Raw genomic sequence first — 11,897 nt, forward strand, 5'->3', positions numbered from 1 at the left:
TATGAGAAACCCAAAGAGAAGTCACCTTATCCACCATCTTATTCACCACCATCTTATTCACCACCACCTTATTCATCACCATCTTATTTACCACCAAAGAAGGAAAAACACGAATACAAATCGCCAAAGTACGAGAAACCCAAATAGAAGTCACCTTATCCACCACCATCCTATTCACCACCACCTTATTCATCACCGTCTTATTCACACACACCTTATTCATCACTGTCGACACCGTTTTTCGTCCGAGCGGGGAAAGACTGATACCGACTAGGGCTTTTTCTCTTTGAAAAGTGTTTAAAAAATGTGAGCACCACCAATCATTTAAGGTGAGATTGGAACACAGTAAAAACCAGATGATTTTAACAAAACCTTTTATTTTTATCAAAATATTGAGTTTTGGGGTCTGCAAAAAATCCAGAACTCAGGTTCGGGAGTGGGTTACGCGTGGGGAAGGATTAGCACCCCCACAAGCGCCCAAAAATTGGTACCTAGTTGGTTACCCTATATTTAAAATCCAAAATTTTTGGTTCGATCTTTATTTAATTTAAAAATCATTAAGGATGCAAAGTTGAAAAGGGTAATCGTTTATTGAGACCCATAACATTCACCCCCGAGAGTAAATGTGGGAGATAAGCTATTATGCCTAATAACCAAACATTGCCTCATTTTTAGAAAAACATGATGCGGTTTTGAAAAAGGATGTCGACCTATTTAGGGTAAATAAAATGCAATCAAACATTGCCTAATTCCTTAATAAGTAAACATTGCCTTAAAGTTAAAATAAAATACAATCAAACACAATTTAATTCAATTCTAATTAATCCAAGGTAAATTAAGGCTTTTTCTAACTTAAGGTATCAAATTATGAAAATTAAGGAACATAGGGGCTCAAATCTAAAACGTAGCTTCTAATATTTTTCCTATTTAATTATGTAAATGTTAAAGTTCTAATTAAGCTTGAGGACTAAATGATTGAAGGATTTAAAAATGTTGAGTTAATCGATCGACGAATATAGCCAAGGAGGGGGGTGAATTGGCAATTAAAATTTCGGTGGAAGCTTTTGCAGAAAATTGAAAATATTTGCACAACAATTTAGAGTGGTTCGACTTTCTCAACCAAAGTCTACGTCCACTACCTTAGCTATCCACACTAAGGATTTTCCATAAATTCACTAATTTGTCTTTCTTTTGAGGACAAAGAGTAACCTTACAAATCCCTCAAGAATTATACCCCAAATTCTTGAGAACACTCTCTCCCAAAAAGAACAATACAAATTTTGCAAACTTACAAGAAAATCCTCACAAGGGAAGATGTTTGCACAATTATAGACAAAGAAAGAACTCAAGAAATACAATTGAGTACAATAAGTGTTCTTGAAAGCAAAGATGAATATTGAATGAAATAGGCTTGAAAATGCACAAACTTGAGGTTTGATGATTTCTCTTTGATTCTATCTTGATTCTTGATAATTGTTGTTGATCAATGGCTGCTAAGCTTGTTTAAATACTCCTTCAGTTGATTCTGAACGTTCGAGATCATTAGTGGAGTCAATAGAGTCATTATTGTGTGAAAACAATTAATAAAACAACTTGGAGCGTGGGGTGGGGGGAATCGGTACCCCCTCATAGGGGATCGGTTCCTGCAGTGTAAAATTCAAATATTTCGACCGTTACACAGGGGGGAATCGGTACCCTCCGAGTAATCTGTTATTTCTTGGAGCCAAAACCATTAAGGGGGAATCGGTTCCCTATTGGGGGAATCGATACCCTATGAGTAAACTGTTATTTCTCGGAGCCAAAACCTTTCAGGGGGAATCGGTACCCTCTGAGTAAACTGTAATTTTTGGCTTGAAATTGTTTTAAGAAATATTTTAAGTTTGAAACTTAATTTTACTCTTGAGTAAGGATTGAAATAGACATTTGAAAACTTGGAGTAATAATTTTTATATTTGAATAATTTAATCGAATATATAATTTAAAATTTAATATAAAATCTTAAAATTCATTACACATAATTTGTTATCGAAACATCAAAATGTTTTCAACAATCTCCCCCTTTTTGATATAACAAAACACTTAAGTAATTTTAAGATTTTCTTGAAAATAATTTATGAAATAAAAAATTAAGTTTGAAAAATAACTCCCCCTAACACTTCTCCCCTTTTTGTTAAATAAAAAAGAAGACTCTAAAACGTTTTTTAAACAAGGTTTTTGAAAACTTAGCCAATTGATATTTAAATATAGCTTAAGCTGCTAAGATCACAATCAAGAGAAGACGTTAGCCATTAGTTTCATAATTAAATATTAAAAAATAATGTGAAATGACAAAATTTGTCATATATCTAAAATGATGTAAATGATGAGCAAAATGAAATTTAAGCAAATCTAAATATATAGATAAGTTCAAATCATCCAAAACATTCAAAATAAATCTAAACATCCACAAATTCAAACAATCATAAGCATCAAAATGTTAAGGCAATAAGTTCTAAGACCCATCTAAGAGCACGGCAAGAATCAAGCATCCGTAAGTGGACCGGGATGAGGAAAATGAGCTCGCATTGCGGTCATCTCATGTGTGAGCGCATTACTACATTCATTTATTGTTGCGTTGTTCGCGCGTATCTCCAGAAGAATTTCCAATTATTGAGCTCCCATAGTGGATAAATGGGATTCTATGGAAGTAAATCGTGAATCCATGGATGCATACCGGAAATCGAATGTCTACATAAAAGATTGAAAATATGGAGGCATTTGATCTTCTTGTTGTGCTTGTTCCTCATGCTGCTCCGGCTCATCGTCAGCTTCGTCAGCTCTCGGAGTCAGCTCATTGGTACGAACCCATTGACCAGTTTCTTCACTTATCTTCCATCCCGATTTTGTTAAGGAAAAGAGATTGATTTGAGTTTTGAGTGGAAAAGGGACATCAAGGCCAACCCTAAGCTCGACTTTAGAAAACAGATTACTCAGAATACAACCGTAAACTAGAGATGAACAGAGTTTCTTATTAGGAACTAGGTTTACAATTTCAACAATTTCAGCAAAGATAATCCAAGGTAGGTTTATTTTAAGATTATTTTGGATACAATGTAGCCACCAAAGATTCAAGGCACGAAGAGTGGAGTATCTGCCTCCGGATGGTCGAAACCACCAAGAGATCATTAGATGAAGGAAACGATCATGGAGATCTAATACACTCGCACTATCCCTTCTTTTATAAAGAGAACCTATCGTTTGTTTTTCATTTTCTAAGCCGTCATTATCTAATCCTAATGCGTTGGCTATGTATTCCAGATCAATATAAAAGAATTTTCCTAAAAGATAGGATCGAATTCCTATGGTTACAGTTTTAGCATGGTTTTTAATGCAAACGAAATTAGAATAGAAAATTCGAACGAGTTGATGATAAACTATTGGTTCAAGTTCAAATAATTTATCAAATTTCCACTCTCTTAGGGTAGGAAGATATTGAAAATTTATGTCCAACATAGCTTGAAGAGATGGGATTCTTTCTTCCCGAATTTTGTAGGATTCAAAATATTGAGAATACCTAAAGAAGAGATTTTGTCTACGACCTAGTTGACTGAAGCACGAATTACGAATGGTCATATTTGGATCATCGTGATTAGGATTAGGAAACTGTTGGATAGGAGGTGGATTTGGAGGTGGGATTGGTGGTTGGTTTGATCGACAAGAGGATGACTTAGGGCGTTTGTGAGACATGACTTAAGGGAATCGAAATAGAAAGAGTAACCTGTAATTTTAAACACATGTATGCAATATAATCAATCCCAAAACTCAAATGAGTCCGCAATAATTCAAGGTTCTCTAAAATAATCCTAATGGGTAATTTTGAAAACTAGGTTTGAAAACAAGGTTTGAAAATCAATATACGTATAGTTTTCATAATAAAACACAACAATTTGAAAAACAAAACAATCATTTTTTTTAATTTTGAAAATCTCAAAATTTTGATCAATTTTGTGTTTTTGAAGAAATTAGTTGTAGATTATAGTTCTAAATCAATATATAAGAAATGCCCAATACTTATTTCAACCTAGAACTAATTAAAACTAGTCCTATGTTTAAAATCAATAAAATAGAGGGTTTAGAAAAATTACCTTGAAAATTGAAGATTGAGTAGATTTTGATGTTGTTTGCACTTAATTAATGATGCTAACAGGTTTAGGAGATGATAATTGAAGTAATTCCGATTAGAAAATGTTGTTTTGAAGCAATGTAGAGATTTGAGGAGAGAAAGGGAGTGAACGACGAGAGAGAAGAGGATGAAGGGTTTTGAGAGAAAATGGTTTATTTGAGCGTAATAAACCAGACCCCGTGGGGGGTATCGATTCCCCTAGGGAATCAATTCCCATTTAAAGGGGAAATCGGTTCCCCTGCAAGGGGGTATCGATTCCTCCTGCACTAAAATTCAAAAATCTGTGTATAAACACTCAAGATGTTAAATTAATTAGTTTTAGTGGTATTGACAACTCATATATTGAAAGTTAATCATGTTCAATCAGTCAAATCTATCTTTAAGCATTATTTGAACATATAATTAATTTTCACTAAGAATCATAAACTCCCCCTAACTAATAGCAAAGAATGCAATCAAAATAGTTATTATTAGAAGCACTTTTCATTTATCCTTAAAAGTACTAAAATTAATTTAAACACTAAATGAAGATAGATCTATTAAACCTAATTCTCTCATAAGTGTCCAAAATCTTTCTTTGTCTAAGGTTTTGTAAAAACATCTGCTAATTGATGCAAAGTATCAACAAATTCTAGAACTACATCTTCTTTAGCGACAAGGTCTCTAATGAAGTGATGTCTAATTTCAATGTGTTTAGTTCTAGAGTGTTGGATGTGATTTTTAGTGAGACAAATAGCACTAGTATTGTCACACTTGATAGGTATCGTACCTACTTCAATTCCATAATAAAAAAGTTGTCGTTTCATCCATAAAACTAGTGCACAACAACTACCCACTGAAATGTATTCCGCTTCAGTGGTAGACAATGCAACACAATTTTGTTTCTTTGAAAACCAAGAAATCAACATATTTTCTAGAAATTGGCAAGTACGGGAGGTGCTTTTCGTATCTATTTTGCATCCTCCATAATCCGCATCAGAGAAAGCATGCAAGCTAAAAGTAGAGTCTCTAGGATACCAAAGTCCTAAACTAGGAGTGTCCTTAAAGTATCTAAAGATCCTCTTAACGGCTAGTAAATGTGATTCCTTAGGGCATGATTGAAATCTAGCACATATGCAAACACAAAACATAATGTTCGGTCTACTTGCGGTTAGATAAAGCAAAGAACCAATCATTGACCTATATAATTTAATATCCACACATTTACCTCCTTCACCTATGTCAAGCTTTGTAGAAGAGCTCATTGGAATAACATGTGGTTTCCCATTTTCCAATCCAAACTTCTTAAGCATATCCTTGACGTATTTAGCTTGATTGATAAAGATGCCATCTTTTCTTTTCTTGATTTGGAGTCACAAGAAATATGAGAGCTCCCCCATCATGCTTATCTCGAATTCACTCTGCATTAACTTAAGAAAATTCTTGGCAAAGAACATCATTACTAGAACCAAATATTATATCATCAACATAAATTTGAACTACTAATAAATCTTTACCTTTTCTCTTTAAAAATAATGTAGTGTCAACCTTCCCTTTTGAAAAACCTTTTTTCAATTAAAAAATTTGACAATCTTTCATACCAAGCTCTAGGAGCTTGTTTTAGACCATAAAGTGTTTTTGTCAATTTAAAAACATGGTTTGGAAATTCTGAATCTTCAAAACCAGGAGGTTGTTCCGCATACACTTTTTCTTTTATAAAACCATTTAAAAATGCACTTTTAACATCCATTTGATACAAATTAAGTTCATTGAAACACGCAAATGCTAATAACATTCTAATTGCTTCCATCCTAGCTACGAGAGCATATGTTTTATCATAGTCTATGCCTTCTTCTTAAGTATAACCTAGAGCAACAAGTCTAGCCTTGTTTCTTACTATATTACCACTTTCATCAAGCTTATTCCTAAATACCCATCTAGTACCAACAGTAGATTTATTACTAGGCCTTTCAACTAATGTCCATACTCTACTTCTCTCAAATTGATTGAACTCTTCTTACACAGCCATAATCCAATGTTCAACATTTAATGATTCTTTAATATTCTTAGGCTATATGCATGAAATAAATGCAACATAATTACATATATTTCTAAGAGAAGATCGAGTTGTTACCCCTTTGGATGAATCACCTATTATTTCACCATCCTTGACATAGTTGTACTCTCTTGGGTAAGATACTTCCATTTCTTAAATGGTTGGATTCTCGAGAGGATCTTGAGTTTCCTCATCTTTTGTTTCTTCCTTTGATGATGGTTCTCCAACGTCATGTCCAAAATCATTTATGTTTATAATACCTACATCATCATTCACACAAGAATCCTTTCTCAGAAGGAAATTATCGTCGAAAACAACATGTATAGACTCTTCTACAACTAAAGTTCTTTTATTAAATACTTGATAAGCTTTAGAATTTAAGGAATAACCTAGAAAAATTCCTTCATCACTTTTAGCATCAATTTTGCCAAGATTTTCTTTACCGTTGTTTAAAACAAAACATTTACATCCAAAAGGATGAAAATAGCTAATGTTAGGCTTTTTATTTTTGAAAAGTTCATATGAAGTTTTCTTCAAAATAGGCCTAATCATTACTCGATTTATAACATAACAAGCGGTATTTGTGGCTTCCGCCTAAAAATATTTTTGGCAAGTTGTTTACATAAAGCATGGTTCTAGCCATTTCTTCTAAAATTTGATTTTTCCTCTCAACAACTCCATTTTGTTGAGGGGGTTCTAGGTGCTAAAAATTATGGCTAATACCATTAGAATTACAAAATTCAGTAAATCCAAGATTTTCAAATTCAGTTCCATGATCAGTCCTAACACTAGTTATAGAGTAACCTTTTTCGCTTTGGATTACTTTTGAAAACGTGATGATTTTTTCTAATACTTCATCTTTAGTACTTAAGAATAGAACCCAAGTATATCTAGAATAGTCATCTACCAATACAAATGCATATTGTTTTCCACCCAAGCTAGTAGTCCTAAATGGCCCAAAAAGATCTAAATGGATCAATTGTAATATTCTACTAGTGGATACGTCATTAATGGATTTAAAAGAAACTCGCTTTTGTTTTTCTTTAGCACAAGCATCACAGATTTTATCATTATCAAAATTTAGCTTTGGCAACCCTCTAACTAAGTCTCATTGAATTAGTCGTTGCAAAACACTCATACTAGCATATCCTAGTCTCCTATGCCATGACCAACTATCATGCTCATCCTTAGCAACTAGGCATAAATTAGTCATATCTATAGAATCTAAATGCACCATATATATGTTTCCTATTCTATGACCAACAAGCATAATCCAATTAGATGCAATGTCAATGACTTTACAACCATTAATTTCAAACATGACATTGAATCCCTTATCGCAAAATTGACTAATACTCAATAGATTATGCTTTAATCCATTCAAATATAAAACATTCTTAATTTGTATGGAAGAGGTATTACCTATAGGGCCTATACCTTAAATGTGACCTTTTGAGTTATCACCAAATGTCACCTTTCCTCTATTTTTGGCGTTGAGCTCTATGAACCGACTTTTGTCACCGGTCATGTGTCTTGAGCATCCATTATCAAGGTACCATTAATTTGAATTTGTTTCTCGTGCCTTGTAGCAATGCTCCTTTCCCTACAAACATAGATTAATTTTTGATTTTTGGTACCCAAATTCTTTTGGGTCCATATTCATTAGTCTCCAAAATTCTAGTCCCCTTAGGTATCCATTTGTGTACGATATCCTTATCTTTAGTAGTAATGAGTTCTTTAGGAACCCATATACTTCTAAAGATTTTTTCATTAGAGGTTCTTAGTGGACCTCTATGATTGTAGTTTTTAAAACTTTTTCTAACAAAGTTAGATTTTGAGGTTTCTCCATTTTCAAAACGTTTTGTTCCAACTTTATCAAAAGAAGCTTTAAGATCATCAATTTTCTTTTGATGATCATCATTGACCTTTGAAAGTAAATTATGCAAATCAGAAAATTTCTTTTCAAACACTTCTAGTTTGATTTACAAATTTTTGATTTTACTTTCAAGATCATTATTGGTCTTGGATATGAGATTATTTTCATTTTTCAATTTCAAAATATCATTTTTATATTTTAAAAATAATTTCTCATAATCCGAAGCCAACCCATTATATTCCTCTAATAACTCATCAAACGAATAATCTTCACAATTAAATGAGCTAGAGGTTACCTGAGAATCTTCTCCGAATGCCATCAAGCACAAGTTTGCTACTTCTTGTTCCTCTTCATCGGAACATTCTTCATCGCTCCATGTAGCCACGTGAGCCTTATGCTTATTCTTTAATTGACCCTTTCTCTTTAATTGTGGGCAATCATATTTGACATGCCCCGACTTTTTGCATTCATAGCAAATGATCAGGTTCTTCTCTTTTGGTTCATTCTTGAAGCGTTCATTTCGTTTGAATTTTCTTCCTCGGTTTGGCCTCATTAATTTTCTGAACCGTTTGGCAAACAATGATATTTCCTCATCATCGTCATCTTCATCCGAATCACTCTCATCTTTTATTGATTTGAGAGAAACTCCAAAGTTTTTCTTCTTCTCCATCTCCTTCTTTGGCTCATCTCTTTTCTCGAGGTCTTCCTCTTCCTTAAGAATCATTTCATGTGTGAGGAGAGAGCCAACAAGCTCATCGAGGGTCAAGGATTTTAAGTTCTTAGCCTCAATGATCGTCGTCTTCTTTGATTGCCAAGCTTTTGGAAGAGAGTAAACTAACTTCTTTACAAGCTTGTCATTTGGAATAGTTTCTCCATATGATTTGAGACTATTGACAATCGTGGAGAATCTATCCGTCATACCTTTGACATCTTCATCCGGTTTCATCTTGAAATTTTCATAGCTATGAGTTAGAAGACTAATTTTAGATTCTTTTACCTCGTTTATGCCTTCATGAGTGACTTGTAGTTTGTCCCATATCTCCTTGGCAGTTGTACAAGATGAAACTCTCCCGTATTCATCCGATCCAAGAGCACAAAAAATAATATGGATAACTTTGGAGTTGAGCTGGAACATTCTTGTATCTCCTTCCCTCCACAATCTTGGATGAGTGGAAGGTTTGATGTATCCGTCTTCTATGATATTCCATGCTTCCATGTCACTTTCATGAATGAAATACATCATCCTATTCTTCCAATAAGCATAATTAGCTCCATTGAAGAAAGGAGGCTTGTTTACGGGTAATGAATCAAGACCGAAGTCAGAGTTTGAAGTGGAGGCCATTGATGACTTGTTTATCGATGTAACTCTTCCCGAATTGACTCAAGAAGAGATTAAACCTTTAAATGAGCGTGGATCTGATACCAATTGTTGAGTTAATCAATCGACGAATGTAGCCAAGAGGGGGTGAATTGGCAGTTAATATTTTGGTGGAAGCTTTTGCAGAAAATTCAAAATATTTGCACATCGATTTAGAGTGGTTCGACTTTCTCAACCAAAGTCTACGTCCACTACCTTAGCTATCCACACTAAGGATTTTCCACAAATTCACTAATTTGTCTTTCTTTTGAGGACAAAGAGTAACCTTACAAATCCCTCAAGAATTATACCACAAATTCTTGAGAACACTCTCTCCCAAAGAGAACAATACAAATTTTGCAAACTTACAAGAAAATCCTCACTAGGAAAGATGTTTGTACAATTCTAGAACAAAGAAAGAACACTCAAGAATAATACAATTGAGTACAATAAGTGTTCTTGAAAGCAAATATGAATATTGAATGAAATAGGCTTGAAAATATACAAACTTGAGGTTTGATGCTTTCTCTTTGATTCTCTTTTGATTCTTAATAATTATTATTGATCAATGGCTTCTAAGCTTGTTTAAATACTCCTTCAATTGATTCTGAATGTTGGAGATCATTAGTGGAGTCAATAAAGTCGTTATTGTGTGAAAACTATTAATAAAATAGCTTGGAGTGTAGGGGGAATTGGTACCCCCTCATAAGGGATCGATTCATGCAGTGTAAAATTCAAATATTTCGACCTTTATACATGGGGGAATCGGTACCCCCTATTGGGGAATTGGTACCCTCCGAGTAATCTCTTATTTCTCGGAGCTAAAACCATTCAGGGGGAATTAGTTCCCTGTTTGGGGGAATCAATACCCTATGAGTAAACTGATATTTCTCGGATCCAAAACCTTTCAGGGGGAATCGGTAGCCTTTGAGTAAACTGTAATTTTTGGCATGAAATTGTTTCAAGAAATATTTTAAGTTTGAAACTTAATTTTACGCTTGAGTAAGGATTGAAATAGACATTTGAAAACTTGGAGTAATAATTTTTATATTCGAATAATTTAATCGAATATATAATTTAAAATTTAATATAAAATCTTAAAAGTCATTAACACTTAATTTGTTATATCAAAACATCAAAATGTTTTCAACAAAAAACTACAATTATGAGACCTAAATTAAAATCCAAAAACTTAAGGATCTAAACCTATAAATCTTAAAGTTTAAAGGATTAATTTACAATTCAAAGCCCTAAATATATTTAAAAGAAAAGAAATGTATTAAGATATTTTAAGGATTCGAATAATCGATTCAAATAATAGGGCCTTTAGTGTGAAAACTCGAATCGAATTGTTCCGTAATTAAACTAAAGTGTCCCTAAATTCTAATCTGATTCGATTATTTATCTAATTTAAAAACAAAATCTAGAGAATTTGAAATTATGAAACAAATTAAATAATAATAAACTTAATTAAAATAATTAAAATAACAAATAATAAAAATAGTAAATAAATAAGTAAATAAAATAAAATAAATATATATAAGGACTAGATTAAAATAGATTTTAAATTAAACAATTGAAATGGAACAAAATAAAAAGCAGTTAGTGACTAAAATATAAAAACACACTAAAAGTATAGGGGCTAAATAAAAATCATCCATTTTCAAGTCTAAATTAAATAAAAAAATGCAAAAATTATAGAGTCAACCCAATCAAATTAAAATAAAACAAAATAGCCACTGTAGGTGATCGAAATACAAAAAACTGTACTTAGGGGAACTACATATGATTTTCCTTAGACAGATGGCTAAAATACATAATAGGCTAACAAGGAGGACCAAAAAACAAATTAGACCCTACCTTAGTGACCAGGACACAAAATGTATAATGTACAGGGACCTTTGGGCAATTAACCCATGACCTTTTGACCAAAACGTGAAATCATGCTAAAGGTCTGGGGACCTTAGTGTGATTAGCCCAAAAATTAGAATAATTCAATACTCTTCCCCCTGTTTCGTTTATGCCTGAGAAAATTAAAACAAACTTAAAATTTTCAAATCCTCAACAAGAACGACGACACCCTAAAAGACCCTAAGCCGACGAAACTCCAACCATCAGACCTAGAGGCTGGTGTTCCGGTTTGAAACCCCTAACAGTTGGAGGAAAACTGACTACAAGCCACGATCCCCAAAGGTCTTCCCCTAAATTTCTTCGACCTAACACTACCTAAAACCCAAAACCACCGCTCAAACTCCGGTTAACAGAGCTGCCTCCCATCGGTAGCCACCAACGACGATGGAAGAGACCTAAACCCCACCTAAATCGAAACATAAATCGTAAAACACATCTCCTTCTCCTCTCATTGCTTGACCAAACCCCCAACCCAAAGGTAAGCCAACTTTATCCTTTATTTTCTGTTTAAAAGCAGTAAAAAAAAACGGGTAATACACTGTAAAATGAGACAAAG

Source organism: Hibiscus syriacus, unplaced genomic scaffold, assembly GCF_006381635.1.
Source record: "Hibiscus syriacus cultivar Baekdansim isolate YM2019G1 unplaced genomic scaffold, ASM638163v2 tig00003721_pilon, whole genome shotgun sequence".
Lineage (NCBI taxonomy): Eukaryota > Viridiplantae > Streptophyta > Magnoliopsida > Malvales > Malvaceae > Hibiscus > Hibiscus syriacus.